Below are 18,798 nucleotides of genomic sequence, written 5' to 3' on the forward strand. Positions count from 1 at the left end.
AGAAGGGGACAACAGAGGATGAGATGATTGGATGGCATCACCAACTCAATGCGTATGAATTTGAGTAAACTCCAGGAGATAGTGGAGGACAGAGAAGCCTGGTGTGCTGCAGTCCATGAGGTCACAACGAGTTGGACACGATTGAGCGACTGAACAACAACAGGATGCCAGGGCTCCCAGCCCCAGACAGACACACAAGCAGGAACCCTGGCTGCCAAGGGTCTGCCTCCCCTCCACCCCTTACAGCCCAAGGCAGGTGCTGTGTCCCCACAGAGGTACCAGCAGTGGGCACACACCCACAGGTCACAAGTAGCAGCCACACCTGGGGCCTCCTTCAGCCTGGCACCAAGCTCCCTCCTAGTGGGATGTCCCAGGGCCTTCTGCCCGAACTGCCAATGTGGGTTCTTGGTTTTCTATTACCAGATAACAAATCACCACAAACGTAGCAACGTAAAACAGCACAAGTTTATTGTCCCCGTTTCTGCAGGTCAGAAGTCCGGGCGCAGCATGGCTGGATTCTCTGCTCAGGGCCTCAGAAGGCCGAAGTCCAGGTCTGCTATGGCCGGGGTCTCCTCTGGGGCCCGGGCTCCTCTCCCAGCTCAGGGGTTGTGGCTGAATTCTGTTCCTTCAGCTAGAGAATCACAGTGCCCCTCCTTTGCTAGTTATCAACGAGGGGTCTCCTCTGGGGCCCGGGCTCCTCTCCCAGCTCAGGGGTTGTGGCTGAACTCTGTTCCTTCCGCTGAAGAATCAAAGTGCCCCTCCTTTGCTAGTTATCAACCAGGGGCCGCTCAACTTCCAGAGGCCACCGTGTCCCCTGTGTTGAGGCCCCACCCCAACTCCAAAGTCAGTATCAGAATCCCCCCACGTGGAATTTTTGTCATACTTGGGATCTGACTTCCTTCATCCTCCGCCCAGAGAAGCTGTTTTTAAAGACCCTTGTAATTAGGACTGATAATCTATTTTAACATCAACTGCTTTGGAATTTTACTCACCCTCGGGTCTTTTTCCTTTAACTTGTTTGCCTCTGATCCTCAGATCTTTTGGAAACTTAAAACAGCAATCAGAAACAGTACAGAGGCTTTTCTCAACTTCTCTTCAAGCTGACTCTTGCCTCTCTTACCAGCTAATGTATTTTTGTTTGTTTGGTTTTTGTTTTGGGTTTTGTATTAGATAATATTATATAAATTAAGCTTATTTGCACTTTATTTTCATGTTTTTCTTGTAAAAAAACCCATTATTAGGGGGAAAGTTAAGTGAAAGTCGATCAGTTGTGTCCGACTCTTTTGTGACCTCTTTACAATGCATGGAATTCTCCAGGCCAGAATACTGGAGTGATAGCCTATCCCTTCTCCAGCAGATCTTCCCGACCCAGGAATCGAACCAGAGTCTCCTGCATTGCAGGCAGATTCTTTATCAACTGAGCTTTTGGGAAGCCCGTATTATTAGGGTAATAACATTTATTATTAAGAGGAGAGTGAAAAAGTTGGCTTAAAGCTCAACATTCAGAAAACTAAGATCATGGCATCCAGTCCCATCACTTCATGGTAAATAGATGGGGAAACAGTGGAAATGGTGGCTGACTTTATTTTGGGGGGCTCTAAAATCACTGCAAATGGTGCCTGCACCCATGAAATTAAAAGATGTTTATTCCTTGGAAGAAAAATTATGACCAACCTAGATAGCATATTAAAAAGCAGAGACATTACTTTGCCTACAAAGGTCCATCTAGTCAAGGCTATGGTTTTTCCAGCTTATAGCTTATAAGCTGAGCTATAAAGAAAGCTGAGCGCTGAAGAATTGATGCTTTTGAACTGCGGTGTTGGAGAAGACTCTTGAGAGTCCCTTGGACGGCAAGGAGATCCAACCAGTCCATCCTAAAGGAAATCAGTCCATGGGATTTCCTAGGCAAGAACACTGGAGTGGGTTGCTATTTCCTTCTCCAGGGGATCTTCCCAACCCAGGGATCAAACCTGTGTCTCCTGCTTGGCAGGTGGATTCTTTTACCACTAAGCCACCAGGGAAGCCCCTTATAAAACTTTATAGATGTAAAACAAAGAGTCCCAAAAAGCCTTATTTCAAAAATTATAAACCAAAAATCAAAGTATTGACATTGGAAGAAAACTTAATAAGCCTCTTAGAGTCTATAATTCACATGACAAAACATCATGGAAATGACCAGTAAATGTGCTGAGAGGAGTCCGCACGTGACCTCCCTCGCCCTTCAGTCTTTGGTTTTCTGAGCTTATGTCCCCAGCCTCACGGCCATGGCCGCAGGCTGCTCCTTGCCAAGTCCAGGGCTCGCTCTCCCTTGCCTCTTCCTCCCCAGCATAAGGTCTGCACAGCGGACACTTGCCCGCCTGCACCTTGCTCCCTGCTCTCACGCCCCTCGGACCTCCTCGCCCCACTCTGCGCCCCTGCCCCCTCCACCCTCTATGCCCGTGACCAGCTCACTCCCGGGGCCTCACCTGCATGCAGCTCTGAACGCAGACCTGCCCTGTCCTCCTCTGTCTCTGCTGCTGCCTGCAAGCCTCAGCCCCTCCGCTTCCGCCTGACTGCCCCGGGCCTCTGCTCCTTGCACCCCAGGGCCATGTGTGCTCCTTCCTGACCGTCCTCATCCAGCGTCTCCCCCAGCTCCCCCGTGCGCCCCCATCCTGGAGTCTGGCTCCCCAGGCTCTGCCCTCACCTCTTAGCCCTTCTCCCTCCATCCCTTATTTTCCAGACACACCTGATGCTTTCTTTGCTCTCCTCTGTAGTTGACTCTTTCATCCTGTTTGTGTAAAGTGTTTCCCGCCTCTTGGCCATTGCTTGGGATTCATCTTAGATTTATGGGTGTACCTTCACCCTCACCCCTCCACAAGGCTGGGGGTTTCTGGCAGCAGCAGTGCCCAGGACACGGTAGAGGCAGTTGAGACTCGAGGTCCAACAGGCAGGTGGTGAATCCCAGCTGCTGGTTATGGAGCCAAGGGACCTGGGCCTGATCATCTTTCCTTTTTGCACCTTAAGTTTCCCCATGCATCAGAAAGGGGTGAGAGCACCTCCCAGGCTGCAGGAGGATTTGATGGGTCTGTGGCCTGTCCACTGTCACAGGTGCTTAACGGATGTCTCTTCCCTTTCTCCTTGCACCGACCCACAGCGGAAGCTCCGAAGAAGTTTTGGAGGGTGAGGCAGTGAACAAATGAATGGCTGTAGATGCGAGACACCTTACTCTGGTTGGTTGAAATGGCAAGGTGACCAGCTTCCTCTAAGTGGGGATTGGTGCTCTGTAGACTTGGAAGATGGGGAAACAGCAGGGGAGGGCTGTAGGGGAGTGATGTCAGTAGAGCTCTTTTCTTTGGCAGAGCTTTTTGTTTTCAGCAATCTCTAGCAGCAGGTGTTAGTGGATCAGAAGTATAAGCATGAGGGCTGTGTGCCCACACAGAAAGGGGGCATTGTGGCAGGGGCATGGCCCTCTCGACTCCTGACTGTGCCCCTTCCTGGGAATCCTTCATCATGCACAGCCTTATTGAGCATCTACACTGTGCTGGACTCACACTGGGCTCAGGGTAGGCGGCACGGGGTGGAGAGGGGAGACACAGCCTGTGATCAAAGGGTGATGACGGTGCAGGCTGCGTGCTGTGACGGGACAGGTCTGGGCGCCCCGGAAGCACGCAGCCGCCAGGTGGGCACCTCATGCTGCCTCCTCAGAGGAGGGGACATCAGAGAAAAAGAGATTCGAGGAGAAAGGTCTCAGACTCCAGGCTCAGAGAACAGCAGTGCAAAGGGACAGAAGCAAGAAAGAGGCCCGAGAATGAGCTGGAGTGTGAGGGGTGGGGGACAATGAGAGGGGAGAGGTGACCTTGACACCCAACCAAGGGTGGCCTAGAAAGCCTCCTTTTACCAAAAGGTGGAACTGTCCGGAGGACAGTGGTTGCCACTAAAGGGCTTCAGGCAGGAAAGAGGCATAATCAGATTAACCTTTGAGAAGAAAAGCATCTCTCTGTGATGACAGAAACAGCTGGGAGGGGCCAATAGTAGGAAGGCTTGTTGCTAAGAGATGAAGGCCTGGACCCAGGTGATGGCATTGGGGTGGGAAGCCTTTGGGATCTTTCTGTGTTCAGCCTGCATCCTAGGCTTGGGAAGCCCAGGCCAGTCACCCTCAATATGCATAAGGACCAGGTTCTTGTCTATTGCATGTCCATTGTTTCAGGTAAATAAATTGAGATTCAGAGAGGTTAAGAAATTTATCTAAAATCACACAGCTGGTGAGTGGCAGAGTCAGCCCTCAAGGCAAGCTGCTGAGCTGGTACCACTAACCTCTCCCCTTCTCCCTTTGCCCCAGGCTGTCCACATGCAACAAGGAAGGAAGTGGGTCAAGTGAAAAGCACACACTCCTCACCATAGGGTACTCCCACCCACCCAGCCAGAGGCCTTCTATGGCCAGGGACACACCCAATTCCTTTCTGGACAAAGATGTACAGCCTTTCTTTGAAGCAGAAGACATTTTAGCCCATTCCTCATTTAGCCACTAGAGCTTCATAGGTGGCTCAGATGGTAAAGAATCTGCCTGCAATGCAGGAGACCTGGGTTCAATCTCTGGGTTGGGAAGATTCCCTGGAGAAGTGAATGACAACCTATTCCAGTATTCTTGCTTGGAGAATCCCACAGACAGAGGAGCCTGGCGGAGTCCACGGAGTCACAAAGAGTTGGAATGACTGAGCGACTAATATTTGCACTTTCATTTGGCCACTGTCTGACCCCTGCCAGGCACAGTGGCCTTTCCCACATGTAATACAGGACTTCTCTTGTGGTCTAGAAGTTAAGAATCCGCCTGCTGACGCTCGGCACACAGGTTTGATCCCTGGTCCGGGAAGATCCCACATGCCTCGGGGCAGCTAAACCCGTGCACCACAATTACTAAGCCTGCACTCTAGAGCCCACGAGCTGCAACTACTGAAGCCCATGAACTCTGAAGCCCCTGCTCTGCAACAGGAGAAACCACTGCAATGAGAAGCCTGTACACCGCAACTAGAGAGTAGCCCCTGCTTGCTGCAACTAGAGACAAGCCCTCACACAGCCATGAGGACCCAGTGCAGCCAAAAATAAATAAATAACAATCTTTTTAAAAAAGATGTGATACAGTGAATGCTGCCTCCCTGTAGCTCCTTCTCAGCAACTCCTGATGCACGTTAACAGTGTAAAGGCAAAGGATCCTATGATTTAAAAAAAAAAAAAAATCACGTAAAATAAGACCCTAGCCTTTCATACATGTTTGTATTGATGTTTTCAAACGCAGTGCTGGAGAAGACTCTTGAGAGTCCCGTGGACAGCAAAGAGATCAAACCAGTCAATCCTAAAAGAAATCAATCCTGAATATTCGTTGGAAGGACTGATGCTGAAACTGAAACTCCAATACGTCGGCCACCTGATGGAAAGAACCGACTCATTGGAAAAGACTCTGATGCTGGGAAAGGTTGAAGGCAAGAGGAGGAGGGGGCGACAGAGGATGAGATGGTTGGATGGCATCACTGACTCGACGGACATGAGTTTGAGCACACTCCAGGAGATAGTGAAGGACAGGGAAGCCTGGTGCGCTGCAGTCCAAGGGATTGCAAAGAGTTCAACACAACTTATCGATTTGTTTTTATCAAACAATAAAAACAAATACCTTTTTCATTAAGTAACATTATCAAACTTTGGTAAAGACCATTCTAGACAAGGTGTCGTTGCTGCGTGAGGAGGGCGCGTCCTTGTGTGGAGGTTGCTTGTGGTCTTTCCCTGCCGTCTGCTGTGGCAGGTGATTGTGACACCTCTAGGCTTGCTCACCTCCTCCCTGGGGTGAGACGCCTTCCCCTCCGGCACCCAGAGGCCCAGAGCACAGGTGGGTGGGGTGTTGAGGACTGAGTGCTGCTGAGCTTGCATCCTGGCACAGCCCCGGTAAGCCGTCCATGTGTTTGTCACAGCAGAGCCTGCGCTGGCCCTCCAGGTCACGAGGCCGCTGGTGGCAATGGGTTCCGGATAGATGCTCAGCCGATGCCAAGCCTGAGACCAACCCCAGCTCTGACCATGTGGCCTGCTGTCTGGAAGGTGCTCTTGGCTGGCAGCCTTCCTGAGCCTTATTTAGAGCAGTTGTTCCAGGTGGCTCAGACAGTAAACAACCCACCTGCAATGTAGGAGACTCAGGTTCAGTCCCTGGGTCCGGAAGATCACCTGGGGAAGGAAATGGCAACCCACTGCAGTATTTTTGCCTAGAGAATCCCATGGACAGAGGAGCCTGGCGGGCTACAATCCATGGGGTCACAAAGAGTCAGATACAACTGAGTGACTACCACACACGCAGAGGAGATCCAGCGACCCGCCCTCCTTCGCCCCTGTCTTCCCTACAGAGGGGAGTGATCTCACACCTGTGTCAGGCTGGAGCGGGGGCAGGGTTGCCATCAGGGCAGGGGCCCGGACCAGGGAGCATGCCCGGCTCCCTCCCCATTTGGGTATCAGACCCCAGTGTATGCGGTTTGCTCTCAGAGGACGTCCTAACCACCAAGGGCAGCTTGCAGCCCCATCTGAGCTCTGGCTACTGGCCTGGGCCGGCAGCTCTGCCCCTCAAAGGCAGGAGGAGATCAGGGTCAAGGATGACAGGTCAGCGGTGGGAGCTTCTTCTAACCAGCCCGTTCCTGCCCGAGCGAAGCCCTCAGCCTAGAGCTGGCCTTGGACAAGGAAACACACACTGACTGGGAGCCCAGAGACCCCTGGGCCTCGGTTCGCAGCGCTGCAATTTACAAAGCAAGACTCTCTCCTGGGTTCTAAGCGGCTCCTGCCACGTCCTGGATCCTGTGGGAGGAAGATGCTGGGCGCCCCCTGCAGGCCTCTCCAGGAACTGACCCGCGAGGGACCCAGGGGAGCCCTGAGAGAGGGGCCCCTTCGCTGGCCCAGATGAGAGCCCCCAGGACTGGCCAGCCCCCTCTCCTTCTGGGTGCCCAGCCCTGTTGCTGATTGTGAATCTGAACTCACTGGAATCTGACTGCTGACCGCTGGCCTTCCCCTTGGCCTCCTGTTCCCATGCCGCACAAAAGGACCCCCACCATCTGTGCTATGCCCTTCGCTCTCACTCCCTACCCCTACCAGGGCTCCACTGGCTCGGGCTCCCTGGACCCCACTCTAGTTTCTCAGGCCTGCATGCTTGCATTTCCTCTCTCCCCCTCCTTCCCACTCCTCGGAGATAAGGAAGGCTTAATGACAGGGAGGGCAAGTTATGACAAACCTAGACAGCGCATTAAAAAGCAGAAACACCACTTTACCAACAAAGGTCAATCTAGTCAAGGCTATGGTTTTTCCAGTAGTCATGAATGGATGTGAGAATTGGACTATAATTACAGAAAGCTGAGCGCCGAAGAATTGATGCTTTTGAACTGTGGTATTGGAGAAGACTCTTGAGAGTTCCTTGAGCTGCAAGGAGATCAAACCAGTCAATCCGAAAGGAAATCAGCCCTGAATATTCATTGGAAGGATTGACACTGAAGCTGAAATTCCAATACTTTAGCCACCTGATGCGAAGAGCTGACTCCTTGGAAAAGACCCTGATGCTGGGAAAGATGGAAGGCAGGAGGAGAAGGGGATGAGATGGCTGAATGGCATCACCGACTCGATGAACATGAGTCTGAGCAGGCTCCCGGAGGTGGTGATGGACAGGTAAGCCAGTGTGCTGCAGTCCATGGATTGCAAAGAGTCGGACAGGACTTAGCAACTGAACAGCAAAGGACAGGTTGTGGGGAAGCGGCCCCCGAAGCTGTCCTAGACACTAGGAGTCTGTGTCCCGTCCCTCCCAGGGTACACTGATGTTTTTCTGGGAGGAATGCTTTGCCTCTCTGAACTGTGTTGGAACGAGTTACACAGGCTGCCCCTTAACCCCTGGCCCCTGTCCTGAGGGAGGCACGGAGACACCCAGGGGTGGGAGCCCCCCGAGGCACCAAGGGTCTCGTCCAAGGTCAGCCCCCGTGACCAAGGCGTCCCCAGACTCTCTTCTCAAGGTAAACAGCAGCACACTTGTCTTTCTCTTACCACCCCAGCTGACGCATGGGACAGTACCAGGGCCCAGGGCAGACAAGTAATGGGGTGACTGGAGAAGCGGGGCCTAAGCGCTGTTGTCGCTGCTGGGGCTCCAGGTTTCACCCCCACCCTCCTGTCCCTTCTCTTTGGGGTCTCCTCCTTAAGGTAGGGTGGGGGGAGGGGCCCTGCAGGAAATAGGGGCACGAGCACAGCTCCTGACTGGGGGGTCCCTGCACATTCAGTTCCTTTGACCCGAGGCCGTGTGGGTGGGGGCTCAGGCTGGAGCCCCCAGCCCTGCCCTGTGACATGCAGGTCCTGGGCTGAGCTCACACAGCCCTGTCATGGGGCCATGCTGTCCCCTGCTGGCCACGCCGTGAAATGCAGCCCAGGTCAGCCCCAAAGTGCAGGCTGATGACGCCAGGCTCCGAGGAGGCCAGGTGCCCACCCCACCACCACCCCCAGCCACAGCGACACTTGGACTGCATGGGGAGACACGTCTAGATCCGCCTGGCATACAACCGTGTGCCCCCATCCCCACTGCCAGTTTCTGGAAGCCACCCAGCCCTGGAGCTCCAAGTTAAGGGGTCCCCTCCTCAGTCACGCAGTTCAGTTCAGTTGCTCAGTTGTGTCCAACTCTCTGTGACCCCATGGACTGCAGCATGCCAGGCCTCCCTGTCCATCTCTAATTCCCAGAGTTTGCTCAAACTCATGTCCATTGAGTCGGTGATGCCATCCAACCATCTCGTCCTCTGTCGTCCCCTTCTCCTCCCACCTTCATCAGGGTCTTTTCCAATGAGGCAGTTCTTCGCATCTGGTGGCCAAAGTACTGGAGTTTCAGCTTCAGCATCAGTCCTTCCAATGAATATCCAGGACTAATTTCTTTAGGATGGACTGGTTGGATCTCTTTGCAGTCCAAGGGACTCTTAGTCACCCAGAGCCTGACAAAGACCAGACTCACCATGGCCTTGCCTGCAGTGACCTCAGAGATCAGCCTCTGCCTGGGATCTGATCTCAGGGATCTGATCTCAGAGAGACCAGGGTTCCTGTTCCCCTGTCTCTGCCCCATTTCTGGGTCCCCATCTGTCCCACCCTGCCAGGGCCCTCCACCTTCCTCACCCAGCTCGTCCAGGGAACTGGGCCACTGCTGAGGACAAAGGACAATCGTGGCTCCCGGGGGAAGCAGCTCCCACCTCCCTCGCCAACTCACCCCGGACGTAACCAGGGCCCAGGGGGGACCAGAAGGGAAGCAGAGCCGGGCAGCAGAGCAGGTCTGCTCCGCTGTGTCCTGGCTTCCAGGGCCTTTGATCACAGAGTAAGTGGAGCTGGCTGTGCATTTGGCCTAACACACAGGAGGGTACGAGGGTGTGAGTGTGAGCAAGTGGCAAGGGAGGGAGCGAGTGAACACACATGGGTGTGACTGAGTTCCTGGCCAAGAAGCCTGGTCACTGGCTCCCGGGCATCATGGCATCTTCAGGGACGGTGACCCAGGCTCTCAGCACAGCTGCACCGTGGGAGCCGGGCTGTTTGCTGTTCCCCCAGCGACACTCAGTGTCTCCCCGAGCCTCGGTCCTAACTTCTGCCCTACAGGAGGCCCTTCTGACCTCAGCGCTTGGGGTCTTGGTCTCAGGCCAGGTTGTCAGAGACAAGAAGGGCCAATGGGAGGCTGGCCGACCACTGCCTGCGGCGAGCCAGGGCTACTCTCTAGCTGCAGTGGGCAGGCTTCTTACTGTGGGGGCTTCTTTCATTGCCAGCACGGGCTGTAGGGTACTCAGGTTCGGTAGCTGTATATACTGACTTTGTTGCCCCATTGCATGTGGAGTCTTCCAAGACCAGGGATCAAACCCATGTCGCCTGCATTGGTAGGCATTTTCTTATCCATTGTATCACTAGGGGAGTCCCAGTGGGGATTTGTAATTTGGGTTCTTTTTTAAGGCCTTTATATTTTTATTTACTTATTTATTTGGCCACGCCTCATGGCATGTGGGTTCTTAGTTCCCTGACTGGGAATCAAACCTCTGCCTTCTGCAGTAGAAGGGCAGAGGCCTAACCACTGGGCCATCAGGGAATTCTCTAATTTTGTTTTTAACAACTCAGGGTTTTGTTTTTATTTTTTCATCCTGTTCTATTTCTGCAGTGCAGTTTTTAAGCTGGAGTGGGTAGAGGGTGGGGCTGGCCGGACGGAAGGCTGAGGCCTGGCCGGTGCTCAGCCTCCCAGAGCTAGACCCGGTCCTCCCGGAGGCCAGCCCCCCTTCTGCCCGGTTACCCACTGCCCGCCCCTGCCCAGGAAACCAGGGGTTTTCAGCAAATCAGTGTCGTGGAATAAAATCAAGTGTGAAGTGCTGTCTGGTGTGTGGGGCAGCTGGGTGCCCCTTAGACCCAGGACGTGGGGCCTGGCCTGGCTCCACCCCTCATGGCTCAGGTGGGGCGGCCACCCTCAGGAATCTCCCATCAGGTCCAGGAAGATTCACGGAGCTGGCCGCATGATAGATGGACACCAGGGCCTCAGTCTGGCTGATTAGAAATGGAATTAGAATGCCAGATGGCAAGCTCACCATCACCCTGTGCAGGTGGCTGTGTCCATCCCCACCCCCACTTCCTCTCGGCCTGCTGGCCCCCCATGGCCTCAAGAGGGGGACCTGGGTCCTGCAATACCCCCACTCCCAAGGCTGGAGCTCTGGGTGACCCTATCCACCTTCTTTAGTGGGATCCAGCACCCCAGCACCTCCCGTCCCCATCTGTACCCTTACAGCAGATGGGGAACCTGGGGGCCGAGCAAGGCTGGGCCTGCCCAAGGGGAGGGACCTCCAGACGGGCATTCCTGACTAGAGGGGAAAATGGGCTCCAGGTGGCCCTGGCCTGGCCCAGCTGACTGCTTGGCACCTGCCCAAGCACCCAGTGATCCTTGGGGACCCAGGGATAAAGGTGGGAGGCACCCCATGGGGCTGTCTCTGCAGCTGGTTTGACCTAAGCCTGTGCTTCTTGCTTCCTCACCAAGCTCGAGAACCCCAGGTTGGCTTCCCCAGGAGTTGTCAGAAACTAGAATGAAAACCATGGTGACCAAGGCCCCGGCACCATCAGGCTGTCTCCTGGGGTGTGGGGATTGGCAAGTCACTTGATCTGGTTTCAGTGAGTTTTCTTCAAAGAAAAACTCCATATAGCACCTTGCAGGAGGGCCTCGCTGTGACTGGAGTCATGACTGGGCCTGGCTGCCTTGGTCTCAGCCACGGGCTGCCACGGTTCAGGTCCACCCAGCACTGGGCCGGGTGCCGGAGGGGACAAAAGACCCACCACTGTCCCTGCCCTCAGTTCCCGTCTCTCCTCCTCCAACGCCCGGCTGGCCCTCAGTCTGTCCGTCCTGCCACCCCCACGTCTTCCCAGAAGCCCCCGTTCCCTCTGCTCCCTCCCCAGAGCCTTCTAGGCCAAGTGTCTGGAAGGGAAATAGGTGAGGTCTGGTGGTGTGGTGATGGGTGAAGGGGTTTCTGCAGCCCGGGCAGCCTGACTGAGAGCCCAAGGGTGAGACATCTCCACCTGCCCCCCACACCCTGCCTGGGGGGATCAGCCCCCTCTCCTCCAGCTGTCCCCGAGGGCCACCCACGGAGCCTGGGACCCGAGGGCAGAGGAGAGCCTCCTCGGAGGGACACCCTCAGGGCAGAGCTGGGTCAGCATGCTGGGTGGGTCCAGCGCAGCATGGCCCCAGGCTGGACACCCTTCCTCACGGCCCCAGAGCCCTGAACCCCGGTGAAGCGTAGCCAGCTTGGTCAGCAGGGAAGGTGTTTGCTGCCTGGACTTGCCGGGGAGGCAGAGACTGGCCTCGCCCCGATGGGCCCAGAGCTGAGGGACCCGTAGCAACCCCAGCACCTCCTCCCATTTACAGAAGGGGAGCCGCACCCAGAAAGGGGGCAGGTCTCCAGCCAGGCCCAGAATTCGGCACCTGCCCGCCCCACACCCTGGCCTGAGGACCCAGAGCAATCGGCCCAGTGCTCTTCCCGCCTGACTGCAGCCGTGTCCTTCATCCACATCTGCTCAGACGGCAGGTGTCGTGGACACCACCAGAGTGCCATGTGCTGGGGACACACCCCCAGGCTCAGTGAGAGAGACGGCCACTGTGGCCCCTCACTTGGGGTTAGGGGGCTGTGGATAAATGCGGTGATGAGACACAAAGCTTGTCAAAAAGGAAGCCTTGGTCATTCCTTCAGCTGTCCCGGAGCACCTACACACTTCCTCAAGGAGTCACCTGGAGTCACCACGGGCAGGGATGCATAGATGCAAATGATGTCACTGCAGGACAAGGTTCTAGTGAGGTTCAGAGGTTAGGGTGTGTGTTCCCAGCTGGGAAGGGGTGGCGCTCAGAAGCAGAAAGCACTGGCCCCTGGCCCATGTGGGTGAAGTAACTGAGGCTCTGAAGTTCCTGACATGAGTCGTGAAGGGCAGAGGTCACCAGGGTCAGAGGGCGCCCAGAGGATGGGTGAGGAGACGCTGGTGAGGTAGGAACAGGTAGGTCCCCACGGGCCACCTATACCAGCCCGAGAGCTTGACTCTGTGCTAAAGGCCATCAGAGCCAGGGGAGGATCTCATCGGGCCGTGACGTGATGTGACCTTTGTCCTTCAGTCGTTTGTCAACAACCGTGAAAGCCTCCCTGTACTCATGTCCTTGGGGACCGTGGGTCAGGAGGAGAAGTCGAGTTTCTAGAGTGGCAGGTGGTGAGTGCGGTGTGGACAGCGGGGGAGGAAAACCAGTGCTGAGGAGGGGGCACGTGTGGCTGAGATGCCCAGGAGCCGCCCGGGGCCACTTGTAGGCACCCCTTAAGGCCGGAGTGGGCTTGGTCAGTGAAGGGGGCCAAAGGGCAGAGTGCTGGGGTAGAAAGAGCTAGAAAGAGAGCCTAGGGGCAGAGGGCAGGCTCACCTTGGAGATGGTGGGAGAGGGCTTTCTTTGCAGGATTTGAGCAAAAGAGTGGCACAAGCCAGCATCCAGGAGAGACCGAGGGGCCCAGTGGAGAGGCAAGGTCAGGGGCGAGGCCAGGTGGAGAGGAGTCAGGGGAAGCAATGGGTCTGATGAGAAGCGGGCAAGTTGGGGACCAGAGTGAAGGGGAAGTGACAGGATTGCTACAGGAGCAGGTGTGGAAATGACCAGAGGGGTCTGAGTGCAGGGAGAGGCGGAATTGAAAGCCTGCGACAGTGAGTTCAGTAGGGGAGGGAAGTGGGGGTAGCCAGGGGACTGAATGTCTGAGGTCAGGAAGATAAGAGCCCAGAAAGAGTAGGGTCCTTGAAACCGAGTCCCCCTGAAACTGAGTTTCCCTGCCAAGTTTATGATGAACTCTTTGTCTAGTCTTTCTCCCTTCCTCGTCCTGTCCCTGTTCCCCTCAGGAACGAGGAGGATCAAAGAAAAGGGAAATTGAGGCTGAGCAGGACCCTTTGAGGCCTTTCCAGGTGCAAAAGCCCTGCGTGTCCCCCATTTCTTGTTTCTAGAAAAAGGCTTTCATCTCCTAGGCCTTCCCTGAGTGCTGAAGAACAGACTCAAGTGTTACTAATTAGAGAAGTGAAGGAAGGGGAAACAGGAAAACAGTCTAGCTAGATATGTAAGAAATGCTTAAACAACAGAGCCACAGGACACCTTGCTCCTTCTCAAGTTTATCCAGAACAATCTGACACAAATCTCTGAGCTGTTCTGCAGAAACAAAGACACCCACTTATCCACCCACCCAGGTGGAAGATGGTGACTCCATGCCAACCACGAGCAGTTAGACAGACCCCAGACTGGTTGGAACCTGAAGTTTAATGACCAAGATTCATAAAACAGCACCCAGACCACCAACCAATGAGAAGAAGGTTCACAGGCTGATCGCACACCTCCGACCCTCACCTCTATTGTTGACTTTAAAACCTTCACCTGAAAGCCATCAGGGAGTTTGGGTCTTTCGAGCATGAGTTGCCCTTCTTCCTTGCCTGGCAACTGCATAAACGCTGTACTTTCCTTCCCCACAACCAATGTCAGTAAGTAGACTGGCTTTGCTGTTCGCCGGGGAGGGAAGCCATGTTCCCTTTGGTAACATCCCGAGGATTCAGGAAGATTCTTATCTAGGTTGCAAAGGAAAGAAACCTAATGTGAAGCAGCTTCGGGGGAAGGGAATTGACGGGAAGGCTGCTGGTGGTGGGTGAACCACCAGACGGTAGAGAAGCCCCTGACGTGGCGGTCCTCCAGGTCTCCTGGGGTGGAAACCTGGTGCCTCCGTGGCTCTCGGTCTCCCTTCTCTGAGTCACTTCCCTTCCTCCTGGTGTTTGCTGCTTCCTTCACAGTGACATTCTGGAAACCCAGGCTTCTGTATCTTTCAGCTTACCATCCTGGGGAAAGAGTGACCACTCTCCCAATTCTAGTTATAAGAGACCCCCAGAGAAAATAGGCCAGGTGCCCACACCCGGTCCCATCAGAGATGTCATGGTAACAGAATGGTGGTTCCTGGGGACCCGAACAGGTGGGAGGGATGGGCTAGAAGCTGGGGAGCAAGTCCCACAAAGAGATGAATCCACTGGGGAGACAGCCCCAGATGTCCACTGCAGTTGCTAGTACCACAGAGCTGTGAAGGGCTAGCGGGCAGGAGGCTGGAGGCAAGGTCAAAGGGGCTGCAATAATCCAGGTGAGATGAAAGCCTAAGAGAATGGAGCAAGTCCAGGACCTTGCAAGGCCAGGTGCTGAAGTCACAGACAAGGATGGGCCACCAACAGAGGAGGCGGGGAGGGGAGCCCTGGGGGAGAAAGGACAGGGCAGGGGACGGGTCTGAGGCAGCAATGGCCAGAGGTTGGGTTCCTGGGCACAAGAAAGCCTCAAATCCTGCTGCCAGGAGTTGAAAGAATGAGTTCAAGCCTCACAGTGGGGTTAGGAAAACAAGAATGACACAGCAAGTGCTGGGAAACAGAACTTTTCACAACAGCAGCCATGTGGAAACAGCCTGAATGTCCTTTCACAGAAGAAGGGATAAAAAGACATGGTTCCTATCAGTTCAGTTCAGTCGCTCAGTTGTGTCCAACTCTTTGCGACCCCATGAACCACAGCACGCCAGGCCTCCCTGTCCATCACCAACTGCCAGAGTCTACCCAAACCCATGTCCATTGAGTCGGTGATGCCATCTGACCATTTAATCCTCTGTCATCACCTTCTCCTCCTGCCCTCAATCTTTCCCAGCATCAGAGTCTTTTCAAATGAGTCAGCTCTTCGCATCAGGTGGCCAAAGTATTGGAGTTCCAGCTTCAAAATTAGTCCTTCCAATGAACACTCAGGACTGATCTCCTTTAGGATGGACTGGTTGGATCTCCTTGCAGTCCAAGGGACTCTCAAGAGTCTTCTCCAACACCACAGTTCAAAAGCATCAATTCTTCAGCGCTCAGCTTTCTTTATAGTCCAACTCTCACATCCATACATGACCACTGGAAAAATCATAGCCTTGCATAGACGGACATTTGTTGGCAAAGCAATGTCTCTGCTTTTTAATATGCTATCTAGGTTGGTCATAACTTTCCTTCCAAGGAGTAAGTGTCGTTTAATTTCATGGCTGCAGTCACCATCTGCAGTGATTTTGGAGCCCAGAAAAATAAAGTCTGACACTGTTTCCACTGTTTCCCCATCTATTTCCCATGAAGTGATGGGACGAGATGCCATGATCTTAGTTTTCTGAATGTTGAGCTTTAAGCCAACTTTTTCACTCTCTTCTTTCAGTTTCATCAAGAGGCTCTTTAGTTCCTCTTGACTTTCTGCCATAAGGGTGGTGTCATCTGCATATCTGAGGTTATTGATATTTCTCCTGGCAATCTTGATTCCAGCTTGTGCTTCTTCTACCCCAGCGTTTCTCATGATGTACTCTGCATATAAGTTAAATAAGCAGGGTGACAATATACAGCCTTGACGAACTCCTTTTCCTATTTGGAACCAGTCTGTTGTTCCATGTCCAGTTCTAACTGTTGCTTCCTGACCTGCATATAGATTTCTCAAAAGGCAGATCAGGTGGTCTGATATTCCCACCTCTTTCAGAATTTTCCAGTTTATTGTGATCCACACAGTCAAAGGCTTTGGCATAGTCAATAATATGCAACGGAATATTATTCAGCCACGAGAAAGAAAGAGATCCTGCATTTTCGACAAGAGGATGAGCCTGGAAGGCATTATGCTAAGTGAATCAAGCTAGTCACAGAAAATCAAACACTGCATCTTCTCACTGATATATGGAAGCTATAAGGTCAAACTCAGAAGCAGAGAGTAGAACGGTGGTTTCCAAAGGTGGGTCAAAGGAGAAAAATGCAGAGATGTTGGTGAAAAGTTGCAAAGTTTCAGTTATACGGTAAGTTCTGGGGATCTAACGTGTGACATGGTGACTCTATTATAACATCGTGTTGTATACTTCAACTTTGCTAACAGGGTAAATCTTAAGTGTTCTCACCACAAAAAGAAACAACAATAGTAACTATGAGGTGGTTGATATGTCAATTAGGTTGATCATGGTACTTATTTCATCGAAACAACAAGTTGGACCTAGAGGGGTAGGATGCGGGGTGTGGGAGAGAGGCTCAAGAAGGAGGGATATATGTATACATATAACTGATTCACTCAGTGGTACAGCAGAAACACAACATTGTAAAGCAATTATACTCCAATTAAAAAAAACTTTTAAAAGTATAGAAATATTTTCTAAGACAACCCCCCCCAAGTTGTAAACCTTAAATATATACAATGCCTATGTGTCAATTATTATAAGTGCCAATATTTTGGCCATCTGATGCAAAGAACCGACTCATTGGAAAAGACCTTGATGCTGGGAAAGATTGAAGGTAACGGGGGAAGAGGGTGGCAGAGGATGAGGTGGTTGGACAGCATCACCAAAGCAGTGGACATGAATTTGAGCAAACCCCGGGAGACGGAGAAGGACAGGGGAGCCTGGGGTGCTGCAGTCCGTGGGGTCGCAGAGTCAGACACAGCTTAGCGACTGAACAACAGCAACAGCAAATGTGTCAATTGTATGTCAATGAAGATGCTAAACAAATTAATTGACTACATAGATATGGAGGGTACGTCCCGCCCTTTGAATGTGGACGGGCGAGGCAGAAACGTGGCCCCAGGGACACTCTGGCAGCTACTCCCTGCCTCTCAGAGTCCACGCCATGTTGTGAAGAAGCTCAAGCAACTCTGTGGAGAAGCCCACGTGGATGGAAAGGGACCAGTGTGTCAGCCATACAACTGAGCCATCTTGAAAGCGGATCTCCTAACTCCTATCCAGCCACCCTGGCTAAAGAGTCCTGGAATAAACACAAGGTATTCCTTTCAAACCCAAATACCAAATTTGTGATCAAATAAACTATTGTTGCTTCTTAAGACTCTTTTGGGTTGGTTCATTACACAACCATAACCTGCAGAATACCAATAGAGTACATCCATAAATGTAGTTTTAAAATTCAAAAATGAAGAAGTATGTGATTTAGAAACAATGGTAAATACCCACATAAAATCCAAAAGAGGGGGAGATGGTTGCCTCAGAGAGCAGTGAGGGAGACAGGAAAGTGTTTTTGTTTTATTGCTACAAACCTTACAGATCTATCTGATACTTTAAATCACATTAATGTATAACTTGGATAAAAATTAAAGCTAAAACTAAAAAAAAATTTTTTTCCTTTTTTTGTTTCTTTTTCCTTAGCAGGAATGAATATGCAATAGGTTTAAAAGGTTTCTTGTACATTCAGCAACGGATGTATTAAATAGTCCATTATTCCAGTAACCAAGATAAAATTCTTGCTGACAGGAGACCTGGTATTGCCATTTAGCTAAAATGCTGCCTAAGGTCTTTCATTTAAAGATTCAGGTAACAGTCTGGGTGGTGACGAGTCCTGGTTGCCTCAGTGGAGCCCCTAGGTGCCTTGTCTGGTCTGTGTCTGAGCCCAGGCCAGGGCGGTCCCTCAGGTGAGGCTGCCGGGCCAGGGGTGGCGGCTCCACAGAAGAGCTGTGCCTCGGGGCCCTGGCTGGAGGAGTTGGTGGGTCAGAGTCATGGACTCCAGGGTTAAATGGAGTGGGGGGCGGGTGGCTGTGGAAGCAGATTGAATGGAAGGAGGAAGGTGCCTTCTACAACAAAGAAGGTTCTGGACGTGGAGGAGGGTGCTTTCATCACTTGTCCATGACTGAGTTAGTGTGGCAGGATCATCTCTTTGAACTTTGTCTTTTTAGGGTTTTTATAATTTGAGGGTCTTTGTTGTTTAATATGTAGAAACCCATCTTGGTGGCGGGGGTGGGGGGAATACCTTTAAATACTTGAAAGAAGTTATTGTACTTAACCGGATTCATGAGTCGCATTGCTTCTTTAACGTTCTTAAACTGTACTTCCTCAGTTGTGGAAAGCCGTCAGCCAAACACTGAAAAAGCAACAGACACTGAAGTGCAAAATGAAACATGAAACAAAAACTCTCCTTTAGCATAAATTTACCTTAATAGGTTTTCAAACTAACCAAACTTCTATTGGAATAAAATTGTCCTCGTTCTTACGGTGCAAAATCAGAGTGAAATTGGTTTCGGTTCTGAGTTACAAGAGACTCTTGACTTTCTTAGGCTTTTATTTCCACACATTATATATATCCATGCCCAAACCACCTTGCAGCACCAGAGCTGTCTTTCGTATGGAATAACCCCCATGCTCACCCAGTGCCCACCTACCTCCCAGGCAGATACCCAGGAAGCTCAGCAACATCCCACGAGGCCCCCAGGAAAAGAGGACAGAATTAAACTTGTGTTCACTTCCTGTATCCCAGAGG

General features: G+C 52.5%; 1 long non-coding RNA gene across 1 annotated transcript; it reads left to right on the forward strand.

Moving 5' to 3' along the window:
• The first annotated feature begins 91 nt into the window (after window positions 1-91).
• LOC113876785 lies at window positions 92-4,586 on the forward strand. Its single transcript, XR_003506582.1, has 3 exons — window positions 92-551; window positions 3,134-3,209; window positions 4,319-4,586. It is a non-coding gene; the product is annotated as an uncharacterized LOC113876785 (long non-coding RNA).
• The last annotated feature ends 14,212 nt before the right edge of the window (window positions 4,587-18,798 follow it).

The sequence above is a fragment of the Bos indicus x Bos taurus genome, chromosome 2, assembly GCF_003369695.1.
Source record: "Bos indicus x Bos taurus breed Angus x Brahman F1 hybrid chromosome 2, Bos_hybrid_MaternalHap_v2.0, whole genome shotgun sequence".
NCBI classification, from domain to species: domain Eukaryota; kingdom Metazoa; phylum Chordata; class Mammalia; order Artiodactyla; family Bovidae; genus Bos; species Bos indicus x Bos taurus.